At 47.6% G+C, this 25,161-nt stretch overlaps 1 protein-coding gene across 2 annotated transcripts in view; it reads left to right on the top strand.

Moving 5' to 3' along the window:
• Positions 1 to 25,161, top strand: part of cers3a (ceramide synthase 3a) — a 127,256-nt gene that overhangs the window by 37,579 nt on the left and 64,516 nt on the right. The gene's annotated exons all lie outside the window — the stretch shown is intronic.

Genomic DNA, 25,161 nt, shown 5'->3' with positions numbered 1-25,161 from the left:
TCTCCTTCATTGGCAGAGGTAAGGATATGGTGTTGGAATGGTATAAAATATTGGTGATGCCACAACTGGAGTATTATGTGCAGTTCTAGTCACCACATTACAGGACGGACGTAATTGCTCTGGCGAGAGTGCAAAGGTTCATAAGAATGTTGGCAGGACCAGAAAGGTGTAGCTACGAGGAGAGATTGGATAGGTTGGGGTTATTTTTCTTTGGAACAAAGAAGGCGGAGGGGTGACATGACAAAATTATGAGGGGAAGAGATAGAGTGGGCAGGATAAAATTGTTTCTCTTGGTGGAGAATTCTAGAACCAGGGGACATAGATTCAAGATAAGTGGCAGAAGGTGTGGAGGGGACATGAGGAAGAAGTTTTTTTTGCAGTTGGTAGTGGGAGTCTGGAATTCGCTACCGAGTTGGTGGTGGAGGCAGAGACCCTGAACTCTTTGGATCTGCAACTTAAGTGCTGTAAGCTGCAGGGCTATGGACCGGGTGCAGGAAGGGAGGGTGAAAAAGGGCACGTAGGTGTCCTCGGGCTGGAATGGAGAAGATGTGGTACAACTTTTCTATGGTTCAATGTGGGTGCCAGCCCTAATTACCCTCAAATAGGTGGTGGTGAGCCCCCTTCTTCAAAGCTGCAGTCCATGTGGTGCAGGTCTCTGCCAGACCTGATCCAGCACCGTCTGCCTTTGGTTGTTGGAAAAACCCATCTGGTTCATTCATGTCCTTTAGGGAAGGAAATAATCTGCCGTCCTTACCTGGTTTGGCCTACATGTGACCCCGGACCTACAGCAATCGTAACTGTCCTCTGAAATGATCCAGCAAGTCACTTGGGCAATAAATGTTGGCCTTGCCGGCAACACCCACAACCCATGAAAAAATAAAAGTCTTATCTTAAATGTGCCTCATCTAAAATTCCCTCAGTACTGCACTTGGGAGTGTCAGCCTAGATTTTGTGATCTATTCTCAAGAATACGAGGTCTTGTGTTGCAGTGAGTAATGTTCACATCTCTAAGGCAGAAGCTCCAGGTTTTAGTTCCACTCCAGGCCTTGATGACCAATGAAGATACATTCGTAATGTGACCAAACAGTATGATTATCAGCCTGTAAATCCTTCCAAACATGCCAAGATCACACAGTCAGAGTGGGAGAGACTCTTGGCCAGCCACACTTGATGCGGAGTAGCACCCCTCAAGCTATAGCCTCTGACGACAAGTTAGCAACCTGTTCCTGGAAAGATTAGCGCAGGAAACAACTTCTAAGCATGTGATTTGTCTGCCTCACCCACCACTCGGTGTGGGAAGAGAGATGAAAAAGAAGATACTCTAGAATGAGACTTGAGCTTGTATCATGTGGTTGAGGAGAAAGCAGCTGCTCTAGCTGGAGGATGTGGCATTGACAGATCTCATCCCCTTAAGACCATCAGCAGGGATCTGTGCTATTCTCACTTTGAAGGCTGGCAGCACAAAAGTGCAGCTAAAGATGGGTGGGGTATTGGTGAGGCGAAGTGACAATCTTCTGCAGTGGGAGTGCTATTTGACAGAAGGAATGCTTTGCAAAGCAACCTCTTCGCTGACCATGTCTGTTCCATGTAAGTCCTCAACTTAAGAGAAAATGCTGGAAAATCTCAGCAGGTCTGGCAGCATCTGTAGAGAGAGAAAAGAGCTAACGTTTTGAATCCTTTATCAAAGCTCAACTTCTCAGCTTGTCAGTTTCAATGGGGTCATTTTCCTCCCCTCCTCCTTATCCCCTCTGCATCATCCCCACAGTACTCCCAATGTATTGTTTTGGAGACACGGGGGTAGGACCGATTTCTTGTTGGGAAAGAGGGAATCCATGCACACAGTTCCTCATAATTACCTGCTTCACAGCTTTAAATTACCTTCCTCAGGCACAGAGTTCTCAACTTCACTCCCTACCTGCCTGGGAAAGGGAGAAGGAGGACGCTGTATGTCAGGATACTGACCAACATTTATTTTCTGCAATTTCGGTCCCAAACATTAAACTCCACACCCTTGGTCAAGGCACTGTGCTCTGAGTGTGATTTGGTAAATTACCTCTTGCACCTTCAGTACATCATTTTCTTCTAGCTTTGTTGATGATGTAATTTTGCTTATCTCTCTCGGCATCGTCACAAGGACACTGCGGCACAGTGGCTAGCACTGCTGCCTCAAAGCGCCAGGGATCCAGGTTTGATTCCGGTCTTGGGTGACGTGTGGAGTTTGCACATTCTCCCCCTGTCTGTTTCCTCCGGGTGCTTTGGTTTCCTCCCACAGTCCAAAGATGCTCAGGTGAGGTGAACTGGCCATGTTCAATGTGCGGGGTTACGGGGATAGGGCGGGGGAGTGAGCCTAGGTGGAGTGCTCTTTCGGAGGGTCGGTGCAGTCGTGATGGGCCGAATAGCCTCCTTCTGCACTGTAGGGATTCTATGGATGTGATGTTGCTGTTTGTGGAATCTTGCTGTGCAGAGATTAACTGTTACCATTCCTACAGTGCAGCGGTAACAGTGCTTTAATGTCTGTAAAGTGCTTTCGGACATTCTAATGCCATGAAAAGTTCTTTCTATTTTTTTTAACTGTGTTGGCTGGGTGGGTGATTAGCCTGTGCAGCAGTGTCCTTGGCATGTCTGCACACTCTGTCAATATCCCTGTGCTGTCTCAGCAGATTGAGAGAAAATCACAGGCTGCCGAGCAGGAAGACAGAGAACTGCCCTGTATCCCTTGTGTACTGATGGCTGAGGATATTCCTCCACAACGTTCTCACTGTAGTGGCTGAAAAGGAATCATCCTTTATTACATTCAACGTAAATGTTGTAATATTGTTTTATCTGTCAAGCAAATTGTTCAGGGTATCCCGAGTGTCAGATTGACCTCCATTCTTGTCCCATGTAGTCTCATCACATGCTGGGGATTGTCAATGCTACATCAGAAATGGAGCTCATGGGCAGAACACATCAGCAAAAACCAGGAGGGTTGAAGTTGAAATGAAACAGAAAATCCTCCGAAGGTTGGGGCAGCTGCTGTAGAGAGAGAGAAACGAGTTAATCATTCAGGTCAATGTTCTTTTGTCAGAACACAAACAAATGGTGTCTCTTTAACTGACTACATCTTTCACAAGTCTCTGCACCCAGGGTGTCCATGTTAGCTGACAGTGATAATCTTCCTCTTCAACTTGCGTCAGGCGCTACCTAGCATCCCTCTGCTCGAAATACCAACCCTTGAACCCACCATTCCTGCAAACTACCGTCCCATCTGCAACCTCTCTTTCCTCTCAAGTCCTGGTAATGTATTGCCACCTTCCAAATCCATTCCCACGTTTCCCAAAAATCCATGTTTGAATCCCTCCAATCAAGTTTCTCCTCTGCCACAGCACCAAAACAGCTCTTATCAAAATCACAAATGACCTCCTCTGTGGCTGTGGCAAAAGGTAAACTTTCCCTCCTCGTCCTCCTTGACCTGTCCACAGCCTTTGACACAGTATGACCAGGCCATCCTCCTCCAACTGCTCTTCACTGTTGTCCAGCTGGGTGGGACCTGGTTCCCTTCTCATCTGTCCAGTCCTAACCAGAGAATCATCTGCAATGGTTTCTCTTCCTGCCCTCACACTATCCTCTCTGGTATCCCCAAGGGTCTGTCCGTGTTCCCCGCCCCCCCACCTCCTATCTACATACTGTCCCACGGCGACACCACCTGATACCACAGTGCTGGTTTTCACGTGTGCTAATGACACCCACCTCTACTTCACCCCCCCCCCCCCTCCCCCCCCCCCCCCCCCCCCCCCCTCCCTTGACACTTACGCTGTTTGACGTCCAGTACTGGAGGAGCAGAAATTTCATTCAATTTAATATTGAGAAGCCTCCAGTCGGGTCCTCGCTTCGCACTCCATCCCTCTGGCAGCAGTCTCAGATTAAGTTTACAACTTTGGCGTCACCTTTAATCTTGGGATCAGCTTCTGATCTCCTATTTGTACAATCACTGAAGCCGCCTATTCCCAATAATTTCTCTCAATTTTGCCTTGTCTCGACTCATCTACTGCCTTAACCCTCATCCATGCCTTCGTTATCTCAGCACTTGACTATTCCAAAGCACTTCCTGACTGGTGTCCCGCAACCTCCCCTCTGTAAACGTGGGGTCATCCAAAACTGCTGCCTGTGTCTTGAGCCCTTTCAAATTCCGTTCTCCCATCACCCTCGGTGCTTGCTGATGTACACTGGCTCCCAGTCAATCATAGAACCGTAGAATTCCTACAGAGCAGAAGGAGGTCATTCGGCCCATCTATGCCCCAGCGACTATCCGAAAGAGCACCCCATCCCCGTAACCCCACCTAACCTGCACATCTTTGGACTGTGGAAGGAAACCGGAGCACCGGGAGGAAACCCATGTTGACATGGGGAAAATGTGCAAACTCCACACAGACAGCCACTCAAGGCTGAAATTGAACCTGGGTCCCTGACACGGTCAGGAAGTAGTGCTAGCCACTGTGCTGCCCCAACATCTTGATTTTAAAGTTCTTATCCTCTTTTTTCAACTCCCTCCTTGGCCCTGGCCCTCTCAATCCCTTTAATCTCCACATAACCCCAGAGTCCGCTACCATCTTACCCTCTTGTGCATTCCTGATTCACTCCTCCATCAGTGGCCGTGATTAAATTGCCAAGGCCCCAAGTCTCCTCGTACCTCCCCATCTCTCTCTCTCTCTCTCTACTTTCTTTTTTTAGGACACTCCTTAAATCTGACCTGCTTGACGAAGCTTTTGGCCACCCAACCTACAATGTGGCTCGCTACCCTATGTGACATAATAAAGCTCTGAAGAAGCATCCTAGGATGTTTTATTACATTGAAGGCACAATATAAATATGAAACATTGTTGTTGCTAACACTGTCCACAGAAGGGATTCATCCCAGGTCGACCACCAGGGAAGTGCTCACACCATAGCCTTCCCACAGTGCATTAGCCCACCCTACACTACATTCGGGTGGGGGGAGGGACAGGTGGGGGAGTGTCTCAGCCAGTATCACCATACAAGCAAACGAAAATTGACAGCATGTTTTACAGCAAGTTCAGTTTTTTTCTCGAGTGATGTTGTAGGTTAAGATGTAAAGCAGGCGACTTACGGTGGCGTCCATGGAGGAGTAGGTCGCACATTTGATAGTTCCCGCCTGTAACAGACTTTTGGACCTTTTCCCCTGTTTTGTTTCGGATTTTATGGGATAAATCAGTGAAGAGTGAGACAGTAAGGAGAAATCCCCCTCCTGTGTATGGAGAATTGGACCAGAAGTGGCCGTGTGAGAAGACAAAGTCCTATAAGGAAGACGCAGGTAGAGCTGGTAACACAGGACAGCATGGCGGAGAGCAAGGGCCGGGGAGACGACACAGTGGCCGACGGAGCAGCTGGTGAAGTTTTTCAAGGATTGCTTCGCCAAGCTGAAGAAGGACACGCTGGACCCGATTAAGGCTTCGATTCATCAAGTGGTTCAGAATCAGGAAACCCACGGGAGAGCGATCCAGGAGGTCGAACAAAAGTTGTCCGAGCACGATGAGTATATAACCGTGCTGGAAGGCAAGGTGGGGATGATGAACGACCACCAGAAAAGAATGCAGGAGAAGCTGGAGGACCTGGAGAATAAGTCCAGGAGGCAGAATCTCAGAATTGTTGGCCTCCCTGAAGGCAGTGAGGGATCAGATGCGAGGGCCTATGTGACGGACATGATGGAGAAGTTGATGGGGGCTGGGGCGTTCCCTCGGCCACTGGAATTGGACAGAGCGCACAGAGCCCTCGCGAGGAAGCCCAGAGCGAACGAGCCGCCGAGGGCCATGGTGGTATGTTTTCACGTTTCATGGACAAGGAACACGTTTTGCGGTGGGACAAGAAAGAACGGAGCAGCAAATGGGAAAACTGTGAGTTGTGCATCTATCAGGACCTGGGAGCGGATTTGGCGAAGAGGCGAGCTGGGTTCAATCGGGCAAAAACGACCCTCTTTCAGAAGGGGGTGAAGTTCGGGATGCTGTACCCAGCCCATCTGTGGGTCACACATGAGGAACGGGACTTCTACTTTTGAAACGCCAGACGAAGTATGGACCTTTTATTAAAGAAATGAAGCTGGAGGTGAATTAAAAGACATTTAAGCCTCAGAGAAGTGCTGTGGCAGCGATTTGTGGTGCTGGATTGTATAAATTTAAATAGCTCTATGTGAAATAATGGGCTGTGTGGATGTTTAAAGGTTGCTTTGTCTTGCAGGGACCTTGTTAGAGGGGGGGTGGGCTTTGAATTTGGTTCTGCTTTTTGGGTGACTATTTTTCTAAGGTGTCTGTTTCTTCACTGTTTTTTCTGTTGTTTGTTTACTGGGGAATGTGATGCTTTTAAAGTGTTTATTAATGTGGGGGGGGGGGCGGCGAGGAGAGTACAATAGGGAGACAGACTACTTGGTGCCAGGGGCGGGAGCTATCGAGTCAGAATGGGTCAGCTGACTCTCGGAAGCACGGTGGGGGGTGAGCAGGTGTTAAACTGGAGCTTGACTTGGGGGATTGGGTTTCTAGTGCTGTTGTTAGGGTGGGAAGTGTTAAGTAATGGGTTAAGAGACATTGCAATTAGTTGTCTCATTTATGTTAAGTATCCATTAATTGACACTGATATTGATATGTAAAGGTGCTTCAGGTGGCCTCAGTCAGGTGATGTATAGTTAGAGTTTTGTGCAAAGGCTGTTGGTATGAAATAAATGTGTGTTTGTGAAAAAGGGACAGAACTTTAGACTCTTTATATCACAGCAACTAAAACGTCTAACAATTGGTAGCAGAGGATGGTTGCTGTGTAAATGTGAAGGGATGAAAGATACAACTTTTCCAGATCAAACCAAGGAGTGAGTGAGAAAATAAAAAAAAGGGATACATGGCTGAATCGAGGATAAAGATGGCTGGATATGACTATCCTCCCTTATCTGAAATGAAATCATACGACCAATGGAGAAGTGCAGTAGTTATGTGGACTAAGGTAACTGCTTTGGGAAAGAGAGAACAAGGTATGGCATTGGCTCTTTCTCTTCCATATGGCAGTAAAATCCGAAACAAAGGGCTTTCTGAGCTGGAATTGGAAGAGTTAGACTCAGAAGAAGGTCTGGAGACTTTATTACATTATATGGATAAGATTTATAAGAAAGATGACTTGTTAAGTGTGTATGAAGCATGGTCGGATTTTGATAAGTTCTGGAAAATGGAGGATATCTCCATGGAAGACTATATAATGGAATTTGGCAGACTATATAAAAGACTGCAGAAATACAACCTGGAATTTCCACAGTCTGTGTTGGCCTTTAAATTACTTGACTGTGCTAGAGTGAGCAACATGGATAGGCTCCTGGTTTTGACAGGAGTTCAGTTTACTGATAAGGATACCTTATTCGAACAGATGACAAAAGTTTTACAAAAGTTTCTGGGGAAACATTTGATTCCGATGGCTCTGATGACCCAAATAGGTCCGCCAGCAATAAGGCAGAATATGGAAGATACACTACTAACAGGATGGCGAAATCGTATGGCTACGAACAGGGCTCAAGACTATAGAAGGAGACGGAGACAAGGAAATTATGAAGACAGAAACCCAGTTAGAACCTACAATAGGAAGATGAACCCCAGAAATGCACGGGGCATGATAAATCAATGTTTTCGATATGACTCTCAATACCATTATGCTTTCAACTGTCCAACTCGTTATGATAGTGTTTGAAGCGACCAATGACATGGAAGAGTCAGAAGAGGAAAAAGATAGTGACCAGAAAGAAGGCATTGTCCTATTGACAAGCAGTTTTACGCCAGTAATGAGGGTGTTGGTTGCAGAATCCTTCAACTGTGCTGTATTGGACAGTGGCTGCACATCTGTGTGTGGAATTGACTGGTTAAAATGTTACCTCGACTCTTTGAATGCTGAAAATCATAACAAGGTTAAGGAATTTGAAAGTTCCACAAGTTTCAGGTTTGGGGATGATAATACTCTGAAGTCGCTGAAAAGAGTGGTGATCCCTTGCAATATTGCCGGAGTGAATCATTTCATTAGCACGGATGTTGTATCAAGTGACATACCTTTGCTTCTGAGCAGACCGTCGATGAAGAAAGCACACATGAAACTGGATATGGAACAGGATAAGGCAACAGTTTTTGGAAAGACGGTGGACTTACAATTTACACAGTCGGGACATTATTGTATTCCATTACTGACAAATAATATTTTAAGTAGAGTGGTTAAGGATGTGTTAATGGCAGTTGAAAATGGGACTTTAGCTGATAAAAAGCTTGTGGTATTAAAACTGCATAGGCAATTTGCACGTCTGTCTCCTCGGAGGCTGAAAAATTTATTAAAGGATGCAGGGGTAAGGGATGACGACTATACTAAACTGATAAAACAGGTTCGTGACCGCTGTGAAGTTTGTAGGAAGCACAGAAGGACACCAGCACGACCGATAGTAACCCTACCTTTGGCCAGGGATTTTAACGACATTGTGGCCATGGACCTTAAGATCTGGGATAAAGCTAATAATATATTTATTTTGCATTTTGTAGATTTAGCAACCAGATTTAGTCAATCAACGATTGTACGAAGTAAAGAAAAGAGTAATTCTGGATCAAATCGTGGAAATTGGATAGGGACAGGAATGGGTCCACTAGCAAAATTCCTCACGGACAATGGGGGAGAATTTGCTAATGATGATATGTGTGAAAACATGAATATCAGAGTTATGAATACGGCTGCAGAAAGTCCATTTAGTAATGGTGTCTGAAAGAAATCATGCTGTCATCGATGACATGCTTCGGAAAATTTTGGCAGATCGACAAAATTGCAGGCTAAATTCAGCTTTAGCATGGGCAGTACATGCAAAGAATTCATTGCAGATGGTTGGGGCCTGTAGTCCTTATCAATTAGTGTTTGGTAGAAATCCTAAAATTCCATCCATTTTGGATGACCAGCCTCCAGCTTGGGAGGGGACTACAATTAGCTCTGGTTTTGCTGAACATTTAAATGCATTACATAGCAGTAGAAAAGCTTTTTTGGAAGCAGAAATCTTTGAAAGAATTCACAGAGCTTTACGACATAACATACTGCGATCAGATGCCGTTTTTCAGCAAGGAGGCATGATATACTATAAGAGAGACAATTCTAATGAATGGAAAGGCCCAGGGAAGATCATAGGCATAGATGGCAAAACAATTATTTTGCAACATGGTAATCAAACTGTTCGGGTACATTCATCAAGGATAATGGGTACAGATTACAAATTTTCAAATTTAGACAGAGCAGACAGACATGACGAGGAACCAGAGTCATCTGGTACGCATGTGTTACAGAACTATGAGGACCAATTAACTGATGTAGACAGGGTTTCTATGGAGGAACACAACACTTCTGATGAATTAGAACAGGCCATTTTTCCGAAAGGGCAACTGCCAAAAGTTGGTACAAAAGTGACATACTTGCCTGAAGGGTCTAGTCAATGGAAGGATGCAACTGTTATTAGTAGAGCAGGGAAGGCCATTGGAAAGTATAAACATTGGTTGAATGTACAGCATTCAGGGGAAGGAGTCAAGACAATGGATTGGGAAAACGAAGTTCAAAAATGGAGGGCACAAAAACGCAGTGCCAGTTCAGATAGTACATCGGATAGTGAACAGGTCCGCAGGAAAAGGTCGAGAACTATTGAAAGGACATCCCACAACAGAAGGGAAAGATCAAGCAGTAGCAGTACAGAACGAGATACCAGGCGGGAGAGGGGACGTAGTTTATCAGGATCTCGGAACATGAGTAAGACTACGAATACTAATAGGAGTAGAAGCCCACATGCATGTGAGATTTTGGTGGCTTCAAATAAATTAGATGAAAAAATTATCAAAGAAGCCAAACAGCAAGAATTGCATTGTTGGAGTGAATTTGGGGTATACATGGAAGTACCGGATAGGGGACAAAGAGCTCTATCCCACAGATGGATTTGCACGGAAAAGGTTCTTCCGGATGGAACTTATAAGGCAAAGGCCAGGCTTGTGGCAAAGGAATTTGAAGAAAACTTAGAAGATCAGGATTTAAGGGTAGATTCACCTACAGCAGGAAAGGTTATTTTAAAGATCTTCTTGGCTCTATTAGCCACAAAGGCATGGGAATGCAAACCTATAGATATAAAAGCTGCCTTTTTGAAGGGGCATCAGCTCCAGAGAGACATTTTTCTCTGTCCTCTGAAAGAAGCAGCTAACACAGAAGGGGTACTCTGGAAGTTGAACAAAATGTGTATATGGATTAAGTGATGCATCTAGAGTCTGGTGTTTTTCGGTAAGGCCAGTTTTTTGTTATAGTTAGGCTGTTGCCAGTTGAAAGCAGATCCTGCAATGTTTTACTGGCACTATAAAGGAAATCTTTCTGGCATTTTTATGATGCATGTCGATGATTTTTTTGTGGGGTGGGACTAGTGATTTTGAAGCTATTGTAATCTCTGGTTTGAGGAAAGAATTCAGGGTTGGAAGTCAGGCTTCCGGTGCATTTAAATATATTGGACTAGAAATTGGACAAACTAAGTTAGGGGCAACTTTACATCAGCAATCTTATTTGGAAAGCATCAGCCCAATAGCAATTAGTCGTGGCCGAGTTTCACAAAAAGACGCAATGGTTTCAAAGATAGAAAAAGAGCAACTGCGAAGTTTAATTGGGGAACTGAACTAGTTAGGTAGACAGACTAGACCGGATGTGAGTTTTGATGTCTTAGAGTTGAATACAAAAATGAACGATCCCAAAGTGGAAGACATAATAAGAGCAAATAAAGCGTTGGCCAAACTAAAAATGCAGGAGTGTGTTTTGAAGTTCCCGGTTTTAGGTGACCTGAGGCACTTGAAACTCATAGTTTATAGTGATGCGTCCTACGCAAATTTATGTGATGGGGTTTCAATCGCAGGAGGTTTTATAATTTTCCTTTTGGGGAACAATGGTAAATGTTGCCCGCTTGTGTGGGAAACAAAGAAAATAAGGAGAGTGGTAAAAAGCACATTGGCTGCTGAGATGTTAAGTCTTGTAGAGGCGGTGGATATGGCCTTTTATATAAGTCTGATATTGGCAGAAATGTTGGGATTAGGGGATTTGGGTAATATACCTATTGACTGTCACATTGACAATAAATCCCTGTGGGAAAATGTGCACTCTACAAAAAGTGTCAATGAAAAGAGGTTACGGATAAACATCGCAAGTTTGAAGCAGATGTTGGACAGAGGGGAAATAACAAAAATTAAATGGGTTGACAGAAGCTATCAACTGTCAGACTGTTTTACGAAAAGAGGGGCGAGTTCACAGAAACTTTGGCTATTGTTAATGAAGGGCGCTTGTTTCTGTGACTGTTTTTTGTTTCTTTCTTGTCCAAACAAAAAAAAAAGGGGGGGAAAATCATGTGTGTGTTTTTGAGTTTCTTGAAATTTAGTTTTCACCTAATTTTATTTTTTCTCCAAGGAAGGGGAGACTGTTAAGTAATGGGTTAAGAGACATTACAATTAGTTGTCTCATTTATGTTAAGTATCCATTAATTGACACTGATATGTAAAGGGCTTCAGGTGGCCTCTGTCAGGTGATGTATAGTTAGAGTTTTGTGCAAAGGCTGTTGGAATGAAATAAATGTGTGTTTGTGAAAAAGGGACAGAACTTTAGACTCTTCATGTCACAGCAACTAAAACGTCTAACAGGAAGGGAGGAACGGTTACTAGGGGAGAAATGGGAGGTCGGGAATGGCAACAGCCCGAGTAGGGACTCGAGGAAGCGGAGGGCGCGAGCTCAAGGCTGGCCTAAAAAGGGTGATGGCTAGTCGGCAAAGTGGGGGGGGGGGAGGGTGGTTGGAAGCCCCAGTCCAGGCTGATCACATGGAATGTGAGAGGACTGAATGGGCCGGTCAAGAGCTCTCGCCTGTTCGTGCATTTGAGGGAACTGAAGGCGGACGTGGCAATGCTGCAAGAGACGCACCTAAAGGTAACAGACCAGACGAGATTGAGGAAGGGATGGGTTAGCCAAGTATTCCACTCAGGACTGGACTCAAAGACCAGGAGAGTAGCGATCTTGATCAGCAAACGAGTAGCATTCGAGGCAGGGAGAATTGTGTCAGACAAAGGGGTTAGGTACATAATGGTGAGTGGGAAGCTGGAGGGGGTGCGAGTGATACTTGTGAACATATATGCTCCGAATTGGGACGACGTGGAATTTATGAGGCGGGTGTTAGGTAAGATCCCAGACTTAGAGTCACATAACTTGATCATGGGAGGGGACATCAACACAGTCAATGATCCGGAATTGGACCGGTCAAAATCCAGGACAGGGAGGAGGCCGGCTGCGGCAAAGGAATTGAATGGTTTTATGGAACAGGTGGGGGGAGTAGACCCATGGAGGTTTGCACGGCTGAGGACGAAGAAGTTTTCCTTTTTTTCACATGTCCACAAGGTATACTCTTGCATTGACTTTTTTGTTCTGAGCAGGGCGTTAATACCGGAGGTGGTGGATACTGAGTATTCAGCAATTGCAGTGTCGGATCATGCCCCGCAATGGTTGGATCTACGGGTTAGTGTGGAGAGAGGGCAACACCCGCTGTGGAGACTGGATGTGGGGTTGCTAGCGGACGAAGCGATCTGTGGGTGGGTTAACAAGTCCATCCAGAACTACCTGGAAACAAATGATACGGAGGAGGTCTCTGCAATGACGGTCTGGGAAGCTTTGAAGGCAGTAGTCAGAGGGGAATTAATCTCGATACGGGCCTACAGAGAAAAGGTGGAACGGGCTGAGAGAGACAGATTAGTGGAGGAGATACTCCAGGTGGACAGGAGATATTCGGCGGCCCCGGACGCGGGACTACTGAGGGAGCGGCGGAGTCTACAGGTGGAGTTTGGGCTGTTGACCACAGGGAAAGCAGTGGAACAGTTGAGGAAGGCAAGGGTGCGATCTATGAGTACAGGGAAAAGGCAAGCAGAATGTTGGCGCACCAGTTCAAGAAAAGAGAAGGGGCCAGGGAGATAGGTAAAGTAAAGAGTAGAGATGGGGATAGTGTCCTGGACCCAGCGGGGGTGAACGAGGTGTTTAAGGACTTTTACAGTAAATTATATGAGTCGGAACCCCCGGTTGGGGTGGAGGGGATGAGGCAATTTCTGGATCAGTTGAGGTTCCCGAGGGTGGAGGAGAACCTGATGGAGGGGGTGGGTGCCCCAATTGAGATTGAGGAAATAATCAAGGGGATGGAGGGTATGCAGTCAGGCAAGGCCCCGGGGCCTGACGGCTATCCGGTGGAATTCTATACGACATTTTCAGAGATATTGTGCCCACTTCTGGTGAGGACATTTAACGAAGCAAGAGAGAAGGGAGTCCTCCCCCCAACAATGTCGCAGGCCTCGATTTCATTGATCCTGAAACGGGAGAAGGATCCGGAGCAATGCGGGTCATACAGGCCGATTTCTCTACTGAATGTGGATGTCAAACTGCTGGCTAGGATACTGGCCACAAGGATAGAGGACTGTGTCCCGGGGGTGATGGGGGAAGACCAGACGGGATTTGTTAAGGGCAGGCAACTCGAGGCCAATGTTCAAAGGCTTCTAAATGTTATTATGATGCCCTCAGAAGGAGAGAAGGCGGAGGTGGTGGTAGCGATGGATGCGGAGAAGGCTTTTGATCGGGTGGAGTGGAATTACCTGTGGGAGGGGCTGAGGAAGGTTTGGATTTGGTGAGGGCTTTATTGACTGGGTGCGGTTGCTCTTATCAGGCACCAGTAGCAAGTGTGCGTACGAACCGGCTGAGGTCGGGGTATTTTGAACTACACAGAGGTTCGAGGCAAGGGTGCCCCCACTCCCCGTTACTGTTTGCTCTGGCCATAGAGCCATTGGCCATGGCGTTAAGAGCCTCTAGGAACTGGAAAGGGCTGGGTTTGGGGGGCGGTGGAACACCGGGTCTCTCTCTACACAGATGACCTGCTCTTGTACATTTCAGACCCGTTGGAGGGGATGGGGGAAGTAATGCGAATCTTGGAGGAATTTAGCAATTTTTCGGGGTATAAGTTGAACATGGGGAAAAGCAAGATGTTTGCGATCCAGGCAAGAGGACAGGAGAAGAGACTGGGAGAACTGCCGCTTAGAATGGTAGGGAAGAGCTTTCGATATCTGGGAATCCAGATGGCCCGGAAATGGGAGGTACTACACAAGTTAAACCTATCCCGGTTGGTCGAAAAAATGGAAGGAAACTTTAAGAGATGGGACATGCTCCCACTATCACTGGAGGGGAGTGTACAGACCGTGAAAATGACGGTCCTCCCGAGTGATGCACGATCAATTGCACAAAGACTAAAGTTCGGTACAACTGTGGCTTTATTACAGTCAGATGCGAGGCCTCCTGCTGCAGCTGGCGAAATGGCAGGGCACTGGAGGTCATGCATATTTATACAGTTCTCCCTGGGCGGAGCCAGCCGACAGGAGCTACCGGCGAACCTGTAGTGCAGGTCCTACCTTACATCTCCAATTACAGTGGATCACCACATTCACACCCTGTTAAAAATGAGTCCGGCGGGGGTGACGTGAAACTATATACAATTAGTGGAATTATGTACAGTGATAGGGAAAGAAAAGTCCATGTTTACGGTCCGGAGTCCGTCAAAGGTTCAGCCGTTCCGGTGCTTTGGTGCTTCGTTGGGATCGGCGTAATGGTGGCGGCGAAGTCGGTGGCGGCGGTGGCCCCGATGGCGGTGGTGGCGGTTCTGATGCTGGCCAGTCATTGGGGAACTCCAGGAGCGTGCAGAAGTCCTCTTCGTCCTCTTGTGCGGAAAAAGGGTGGGGGGGGGTGGTCTGGTGGGGTCAATATTGGCGGCGTGGTGGGAGATGGGGGGGGGGGGGCGCATTGGTGGGGGTGTGTGTTGGGGTGGAATCTGACGGTGCCAGGTCCCTGAGTGAGACAGTATCTTGGCGGCCATCGGGGAACTCAACATAGGCATATTGAGGGTTGGCGTGGAGCAGGTGAACACTGTCCACCAAGGGGTCCGCCTGGTGGAGTCGGTCATGCCTACGGAGAAGGACCGGTCCTGGAGCAGCGAGCCAAGTCAGGAGCGACACACCGGATGTGGACTTCCTGGGGAAGGTAAAAACACGTTCATGGTGTGTGTTATTAGTGGCGGTGCACAATAGTGACCGGATGGAGTGCAGAGCGTCAGGGAGGACCTCCTGCCAGCGAGAGGCTGGGAGGTTCCTGGACCGTAGGGCCAGCTGGACGGCCCTCCAAACCGTCCCAATCTCCCGTTCTACTTGCCCATTTTCCCGGGGGTTGTAGCTGGTCGTCCTGCTGGAGGCTATACCCCTGCTGAGCAGGAACTGACGCAGCTCATCGCTCATGAATGAGGATCCCCTGTCACTGTGAATGTAGGCAGGGAAACCGAACAGAGCGAAGATGGTGGTGAGGGCCTTGATGATGGTGGCAGATGTCATATCGGGGCATGGGATGGCGAAGGGGAATCTGGAGTACTCATCGACCACCCTGAGAATAGACGTATTACGGTCGGTGGAGGGGAGGGGCCCTTTGAAATCCACGCTGAGGCGTTCAAAGGGGTAGGAAGCCTTCACCAGGCACGCACGGTCTGGCCGGTAGAAGTGCGGTTTGCACTCCGCACAGACCTGGCAGTCCCTGGTGACTGTCCTTACTTCCTCGACGAAGTAGGGCAGATTGCGAGCTTTGACCAGATGGTACAATCGAGTGACCCCCGGTGACAAAGGCTGTCGCGTAGGGCCCGGAGTTGGTACACTTGTGCGCTGGCACATGTACCTCGGGAGAGGGTGTCTAGGGGCTCGCTGAGTTTACCGGGGCGATACAAGATCTCGTAATTATAGGTGGAGAGCTCGATTCTCCACCGCAAGATTTTATCATTTTTGATCTTGCCCCGCTGTGTGTTATTGAACATGAAGGCTACCGACCGTTGGTCAGTGAGGAGAGTGAATCTCTTACCGGCCAGGTAATGCCTCCAATGCCGCACAGCTTCAACGATAGCTTGAGCCTCCTTCTCGACAGATGAGTGTCGAAATTCAGAGGCATGAAGGGTGCGAGAAAAGAATGCCACGGGTCTGCCTGCCTGGTTTAGAGTGGCGGCAAGGGCGACGTCTGAAGCGTCGCTTTCTACTTGGAAAGACAGTGACTCGTCCACTGCGCGCATCCCAGCCTTGGCGATGTCTGCTCTGATGCGCGCGAAAGCATGTTGTGCCTCGGCCGCAAGGGGGAATTGGGTGGACTGAATGAGTGGGCGAGCCTTGTCCGCATAGTTTGGGACCCACTGAGCGTAGTAGGAAAAGAACCCCAGGCAGCGTTTGAGGGCCTTGGGGCAGTGGGGGAGGGGAAGTTCCATGAGGGGGCGCATGCGCTCAGAGTCGGGCCCGAGAAGTCCGTTTTGGACTACATAGCTGAGAATGGCTAACCAGGTCGTGCTGAACACACACTTCTCTTTGTTGTAGGTCAGGTTGAGAAGGGTGGCAGTGAGGAGGAATTTATCGAGGTTGGCATCGTGGTCCTGCTGGTCATGGCCGCAGATGGTGACATTATCTAAGTACGGAAAGGTGGCCCGCAAATCGTACTGGTCGACCATTCGGTCCATCTCTCTTTGGAAGACCGAGACCCCATTTGTGACACCGAGAGGGACCCTAAGGAAGTGGTAGAGGCGACCGTCCGCCTCGAAGGCCGTGTATGGCCGGTCTGACTTCCGGATGGGGAGCTGGTGGTAGGCGGATTTCATGTCCATTGTTGAGAAGACCCGGTACTGCGCAATCTGATTGACCATATAAGATGTGCGTGGGAGGGGGTACGCGTCGAGCTGCGTGTACCGATTGATGGTCTGGCTGTAGTCCACGACCATCCTGTGTTTCTCCCCAGTTTTAACCACTGCCACTTGGGCTCTCCAGGGGCTGTTGCTGGCCTCGATAATACCCTCCTGAAGCAGCCGCTGGACTTCGGACCTGATGAAGGTCTTGTCCTGGGTGCTGTACCGTCTGCTCCTAATGGCAACAGGCTTGCAATCCGCAGTTGGGTTTGCTAAAAGGGAGGGGGGGATTGACCTTGAGGGTCGCGAGGCTGCAAACGGTAAGGGGGGGTAAGGGCCCGCTGAATTTGAGGGTGAGGCTCTGGAGGTTGCACTGGAAGTCCAGGCCCAACAGGAGTGCAGCACAGAGATTGGGAAGGACATAGAGGCGGAAGTTACTAAATTCTACGCACTGGACCGTGAGGGTGACTGTACAAAAGCCTCGGATCGGGATGGAGTGGGATCCGGAGGCTAGGGAGATCCTTAGATTGGCAGGGTGGACCGCGAGGGAGCAGCGCCTTACCGTATCTGGGTGAACGAAGCTTTCGGTGCTCCCGGAGTCCAGCAGGCACGAGGTCGCGTGGCCATTGATTTTAACTGTCGTCGACGCGGTGGCCAGGTTATGCGGGCAAGATTGGTCCAGCGTCATCGAAGCGAGCTGCGGGTAGCCATCAGATGCTTCGGGTGGCGAGCGGGTGCGGTTCCGATGTCGAGATGTCCGGGGACCCTGTGGGGAACAAGATGGCGGCGCTCATGGTGTGCACATTGCGGGGTCGGGACAAGATGGCGGTGCCCATGGTGCGCACATTGTGGGGTCGGGACAAGATGGTGGCGCCCATTGGTCGCACAGGGACCCGGGAGGAGAAGATGGCGGCTCCCATTGTGCGTCTGGCGTGGGGGATGGGGGGGATAGCGGGCGCGATCGCAGCGACTGCGCGGGCCTGGCACACTGCCGCGAAATGGCCCTTTTTACTGCAGGCTTTACAAACTGCAGTGCGGGCCGGGCAGTGTTGGCAGGGGTGCTTCTGCTGACCGCAGAAGTAGCAGCGGGGACCCCCGGGGTGCGCGGACCGGCGTGCGGCGCAGGCATATGGCGAAGGCAGGGCCCCGGCTGAGGAGGTCGTCGGCGGGGTCCAGGAGGGATAGGAAGGGGTAGAAGTGGCGGGAGAGGTACGATTGTACGTTACGGGATGCGACCGTCATGGAGAGCGCCAAGGTTTTCGTCTCCGCCAGTTCGAGCATGGCCCCTTCCAGCAATCATTCTCGGATGCGGTCCGACGCAATCCCCGACACGAAGGCATCGCGCATGAGGAGATTCGCGTGTTCGGCGGCCGTGACGGCCTGACAGTCACAGTCCCGGACAAGTGGAATTAGGGCCCGCCAGAAGTCTTCGATGGACTCACCAGGTAGTTGCGAGCGGGTGGTAAGTACATGCCTGGCGAAGAGCGTGTTCACCTGTGTGTAGTGTTCTTTGAGGAGTTCCATCGCTTTTGTGTAAGTCGTGGCGTCTTGGATCAACGGGGACACGCTGGAGCTCAGTCTGGAGTACAGGACGTTTATCTTCTGAGCCTCCGTTGGCGTGGGGTCCGCCGCGTTGATGTAAGCCTCGAAACATGCTAGCCAGTGAGTAAAGTCTTTCCTGGCGTCGGGCGAGTGCGGATCCAGCTGCAGGTGATCGGGCTTAATTCGGATATGCATTCTGTGGAAAATCTGACTGTAATAAATTGATGCACGATCAATTGCACAAAGACTAAAGTTGGGGACAACTGTGGCTTTATTACAGTCAGATGCATGGCCTCCTGCTGCAGCTGGCGAAATGGCAGGGCACTGGAGGTCATGCATATTTCTACAGTTCTCCCTGGGTGGAGCCAGACAGCAGGAGCTACCGGCGAACCTGTAGTGCAGGTCCTACCTTACATCTCCTATTACAGTGGATCACCACACCCAGATTTCTGTTTGTCTTTCAGTGCCTCCCCATCTTCACCCCTAAGGCCTTTTTCAAGCAGGTGAATAAGATTATTTTGGGCTTTGTGGGGCGAGTAAAACCCCGCGAGTGAAGAAAGTGTTGCTGGAGCGCAGTGGGAGGCAGGGTGGGTTGACTCTGCCGACCTTCTGCAATTACTGCTGGGCGGCTAATATAGCCATGATTAGGAAGTGCGTAGTGGAGGAGGGGTCGGCATGGGAGTGGATGAAGGCAGCGTCATGTAAAGACACCAGTTTGGGAACACTGGTAACAGCACCTCTGCCGTCCTCGCTGGCCCGATACTCCACAAGTCCAGTGGTAGTGGCGGCTCTGAGGATCTGGGGGCAATGGAGGAAATATAAGAGAGTGGAGGGAGCATTGATTTGGACCCCGGTTTATAATAACCATAGGTTTGTACCGGGTAGGCTAGATGGCAGGTTCCGGAGTTGGCAGAGGGCAGGAATTGGAAGAATGGGGGATCTATTTATAGACGGGAGCTTTCCCAGCTTGAAAGCTTTGGAGGATAAATTCAAATTGCCAGCAGGGAATGGGCTTAGGTATTTGCAGGTGCGAGACTTCCTGAGAAAACAGGATAGAGTAGTTTCCAGAGAGGGGAAGGTATCGGATATTTACCAGGAGCTTTCTGAGGCGGAGGAAACTCCGGTGGAGGAGCTTAAGGGCAAGTGGGAGGACGAGCTAGGAGGAGAGATAGAGGCGGGGCTATGGGCGGATGCCCTAAGCAGGGTTAATACCTCCTCATCATGCGCAGGCTTAGCCTGATACAATTTAAGGTAGTCCACCGGGCACACATGACAGCGGCTAGGATGAGTAAGTTCTTCGGGGTTGAGGATAGGTGTGCGAGGTGTGCGGGACGCCCAGCAAATCATGTCCACATGTTTTGGGCATGCCCGAAGCTGAGGGTTTTGCTAAGGCAATGTCCACGGTACTAACAACACGTGTGGTGCCGAGTCTGGAGATAACGATCTTTGGAGTGTTGGAAGATCCGGGAGTTCAGGGAGCGAAAGAGGCCGACGTCTTGGCCTTTGCCTCCCTGGTAGCCCGGAGACGGATCTTATTAATGTGGAGGGATTCGAAGCCCCTGAGTGTAGAGACCTGGGTTAGTGACATGGCTGGGTTTCTCAGTCTCAAGAAAATAAAGTTTGCCTTAAGAGGGTCAATGTTAGGGTTCACCCGGAGGTGGCAGCCGTTCGTCAACTTTCTCGGGGAAAATTAAAATGTCAGCAGATGCAGTATTCCAAAAGGGGGGGTGGGCGGATAGTTGTTGCATGGTTGAGGTGCCTGAAGATTGGGCTGGGGGGGGGGGGGAATGTTTATTTTACCATGTTGATGTCATTGTTTATGTTACTGTTATAAAAATTTTCAAATACCTTTATAAAATATTATTTTTAAAAAAAAGATGTACAGCAGGCTGCCCACTCTGGGTATGTTGTGCTCACAGTGAAGACCACTTTCACCCTCCCCGCCCAATATGGAGACTCTTGTGATTCCTGCTGGATTCACTTGGTGATGCTGGACATTTCCATGGTTTGGCAGTGAAGGAGGGAGCTATTAAGTGGTTTTCTCAGAAGGAAACTTAATAGCTCGTATCACACTGACTACACAATAAAGAGGCAGTAAAAGTTGATGTTAGTATGCAGAAGAAAATTGGACAATCAGTGCACAATCTGTGACCATAAATTGGCAATTGGAAGAGTGCAATGTTATTATTCAAAGGGAGATTAAGACAAATAGGAACATTTGATTTGACCTCAAATCTATGAATTTCCTCTTCATTGCAGCAAGCTGTACATTAATCTCACACAGACTACCTGTTCAAAAGGGATATTAGATCCTTTGTGTTTCAAAATTAAAGGTCTAATTCATTGAGATCGAAATGGGAGAGTTAGTGTGGAGCTATCTCCCATAATTGGTTGTCTTGGTAGTTTGAATAATTGAGTGCACAGATTTATTTCCTTGTATTTCTCCAACATTGCTCCCTCATACTGGACACAGCCACACAGGAACAAACATCCTTTATCTTACCTTTATGTACAAGTCTTCACAATGAGTGTCAACGCAATGTTTGACTGCTGGTGATGGTACAGCCAATGTAGTCCTATTCGCATCGCACAATGCCAGCAATAACTGGATAATGGAGCAAAGATCTTGACCCACTGTTCCACTCCATGTCTTGAGGACACAGGAAAGACCCTGATGCCTGCACAGGGCTCCAGACGGTCAACACTGACTGTGCTGGGAGAACAGTCTCCGTGACACCCAGTGAACCAGCAACGGTGTAAGTTCACGTTGTACCTCTTGCCTGTTCCATGTGCCAGCAGCTGCGGGCATTCAGAATGGGGGCATTGTGTTTGAGATTACCCAGCGCAGGCTCGGGAGCATGCCACAGGCAGTGGGTTCAAAGGTGATACCAAAATAGCTACCTGAGAGTAACTTTTACATGGGCCTGGGAGTTGGTTACCTACCCACTGATCCAAAGAGACGATGTATAGGAGTAAACTGGGAAGAAAAGAATCTTAGAACCACAAAAGTTTGCTTAACAAGTATGAGGCTATTTGACCCATCAGATCTGTGCTGGTTTTTTGCAAGAGCAATCCAAAGCTAATGGTACTAACCCATTCTCTCCCAGTGTCCTGTATGATCCTCCGCCCCAAATAAATAATCACATTTTCCTTAAAAAAACAAAATGGTCTCTATGTCAGCCGCTCTGTATTCCATGCTCCGACAACCCTTTGGGTAAATTTATCTCTTCTAGTCTCTCCCCTCATTTAAAATGAGTGTTGTTGTGGAGCCGGAAGGAGCTCCTCCGGATTCCACATAAAAGTAACTAAAATAAATAGTAGCTTTCTGATAGTGACCTCCTTTGAGGTCCATCAGTTATACCATATGTGTTCCACTAGGCTCCTGATTGGTATATTTACCGGTTAATGTCTGCTTTAAGCAAACAACCCCAACACACTGAACCAATTATTACCGCTATGCAACCACTGTGCCTCTGGGAGATCACACCTTCAGCTCAGTTCTCTCAACTTGAACCCAGACAATGGTTGTGATTAGGAATAGTTTCTCACTCTATATTTTGATGTGCCCTCATTTCACCTTTAGGGAAATATTTATTTTGCACTCTGTACATTTCATATTTGATGATTTCCCACTTGCTGATGTGTTGATTAGTGCTGCTAATGTGTGGACTAGTGCTGCTAACTTTCCTGTCCAGTTAATTTGGCCAGAATTCCCTATCACCTCCCTGAACTTGTTGTCCAGTGCCTTTATCTTGGGCTTCTCATGATCTTATTTATGTTCATGTTTGAACCTAATGATGTTGTGTTTTCGGGCAGCACGGTGGCGCAGTGGTTAGCATTGCTGCCTCACGGCGCCGAGGTCCTAGGTTCGATCCTGGCTCTGGGTCACTGTCCGTGTGGAGTTTGCACATTCTCCCCGTGTTTGTGTGGGTTTCACCCCCACAACCCAAAGATGAGCAGGCTAGGTGGATTGGCCACGCTAAATTGCCCCTTAATTGGAAAAAATGAATTGGGTATTCTAAATTTATTTTAAAAACCATGTTGTGTTTTCTATTTCCCAATGTCCTCCTGTTCTCACATTTGTTCCAATTCCTTTCCATGGATTAAATCAAGCAATGCTTCTTTCCTTGTTGCACAGGCCCACCTAGGAAGCAGTCCTGTAAATCCTCTGATGTATTCCCCATTTGGCACTCATGCATTATTATCCATCGATCAGGTGGAAGCGAGGGTGAGGGCTGACCGAATAGAGGCCGTTCAATTTCTGAAGAGTTCAGTTGGATAGTTGTTGAGAAGAGACTTTCTGTCATGTTCATAAATGTAAGAGAGCATGGGCAGCATGGTGGCGCAGTGGGTTAGCCCTGCTGCCTCACGGCACCGAGGTCCCAGGTTCGATCTCGGCTCTGGGTCACTGTCCGTGTGGAGTTTGCACATTCTCCCCGTGTTTGCGTGGGTTTCACCTCCACAACCCAAAGATGTGCAGGGTAGATGAATTGACCACGCTAAATTGCCCCTTAATTGGAAAAAATGAATTGGGTATTCTAAATTTATAAAAAATAAATAAATACATGTAAGAGAGTCACCAATGAATCCATTAGCAATTCGGGAAAAATATCTTTCAAAAACAAAAAAGAGTTGTTAGTGTTATGTACTTGCATTCATTCTTTTTAGCTCTCGAGAAACTCTTTTGTGTTGTGACATCACAAGTCTGAGCACAGGGAACCAGGGAACGGTGAGAGAAGAAACAGCCATGTAAAAGATAACACACTGTAAATAAAGCTATGTTGTTTTGAACCTCCACGCTCCCTCGTATCACACCTCTCAAAACACACCATAAACACTGGCGACGAGGACCATGAAGGTACCCCGGCGAGCCAGCTGGGAAGAAGAAATTTACCGAGAAAAGTTGGAGAAATGAAAAGTTAGAAAGTAAAACTTTTCACCCGGCGCAACACATGCTACAGCGAACTAATGGGCTAGGAGGACATGAGTTATGCTAATCTGCCTGCAGAACAGATTACACAGCAGTCTGATAACTAAGAGGCTGAAGCTCGGATTGTTGCCTTGTGTGTGAGGGAATCAATATTGTAGCTGCTGAAAACGCGGTTATGAATTGTACATATGGGAACCCTCGATGGGTAGAAAAATGGCAGGAGTTTTTGGAATTGTGGGATCCTTTCATGAAAATGTGGAGCGATGGAGTTCCTATACTGAACATTTTGGCTACTTTGTGCAGGCAAACAAATTAGCTGAAGGAATTATGGTGCCCAGTTTACTGAGCATGATTGGGGATGTTAGGATACTGGACCAGACCCCAACATTTGTTCGGATGCCAGACGCGAACTCTAAACTTTTAAAAAAAATTTGTAGAACTGAGAAAAAAGGATGCTTCACTCTAGGTGTGATGACTCTGACCAATAGGTATCTCTTATGTTAAAACAAACTTTAATTTAAACACAGAATTAACCACATTAACATCAAAGAGAATAGCTTTACAATTATCAGTTAAACAGTCCTTAAACACAAGGTAAAACCTAAACTTACTGTCTAATTAAGAAACCCAATACAATTCAATGCCACTTATAAATAAAGTTAACAAGCAGGTCACTTGCTTAGTTGTCCAGAGGCTTTTGGAGAGAGAGTAACCCTTTCAGAAGCAGAACCAATAAACTTCTACTCAACATAGCATTTGGAAAAACTGTTGTGCAATTGAAAACCTTTTGTCTTGTCAAACCCAAAATTGTGTGGCAAACTGCAAAACTCTCAATACATCTGCCTCCTCCCATTATTTACATCATCTGTATCCCACTAAGATGTCACATGCCCTGCTTGGCTAGGACTAAATACAACCCCTCATAAATGATCTACTCTCTGTGGAATCTCGAGCAATCATAACAATGTTTGTTTAGCCCTCTTTTTGTAAACATGTTGATGGTTAGAATTAATCATGACCTCACCTTTTACAACTTCTTAATTACAGCTTTAGCAGGCAGACTGGTCGGCATGGTGGCACATTGGTTAGCATTGCTGCCTAACAGCACAACGGACCTGGGTTCAATTCTGGCCTTGGGTGACTGCCTGTGTGGAGTTTGCACTTTCTCCCTGTGTCGACGTGGGTTTCCACCAGGTGTTCCGGTTTCCTCCCACAGTCCAAAGATGAACAGGTTAGGTGGATTAGCCATGATAAATTGCCCCTCAGTGCCCAAAGATGTGCAGGTTAGGTGGGGTTATGAGGCTAGGCAGTGGGCCCATGTAGGGTGCTCCTTCAGAGGGTCGGTGCAGATTTGATGGGCCAAATGGCCTCCTTCTGCTCTGTGTCAATTCTATGACTACGCTATTCTTCTTCTATAACAGTTTGGATACCTTCACCTAGTTCTTTAATAATATTACTGCAACAAAAAACAATACGCAATGGATATAAATATAATATATTACAATTTCATCACACCACTTCCTTTAAAAAAAATTGCAAAATGAAAAGATTGCTTCAATTTCCAAAGCATTTTCAACTTTAAACAGTATTCATTATTAAATGTGGCTATATCATTACATGATACAAATCACGTCATGTTGATGCATGCAAATTTAAACATCAGTACAGGCCATTTCAGTCTTCCTTTCCCAACTTTGAACATTTCACTCTTATATCTCAATGTCGTGATAAATCATTTGCAATCATGTATTCTCTTCCTGCTACATGTCCAACTTTCAAGTTAAATGGTTGTAGCAATAAGTCCATCTGAACAGTCATGCATTTCGATCTTTAAACTTCTCCAAATGTTTTAATGGATTATAGTCTGGATAAACAATTGTCTCTGATGAATTGTTAGCAACATAAATGTCAAAATGTTGCAATACCA

This window comes from Scyliorhinus torazame, chromosome 12 (genome assembly GCF_047496885.1).
Source record: "Scyliorhinus torazame isolate Kashiwa2021f chromosome 12, sScyTor2.1, whole genome shotgun sequence".
NCBI lineage: Eukaryota > Metazoa > Chordata > Chondrichthyes > Carcharhiniformes > Scyliorhinidae > Scyliorhinus > Scyliorhinus torazame.
Note: the sequence above shows the minus strand (reverse complement) of the source record. Positions and strands in the feature narration are given on the sequence as shown.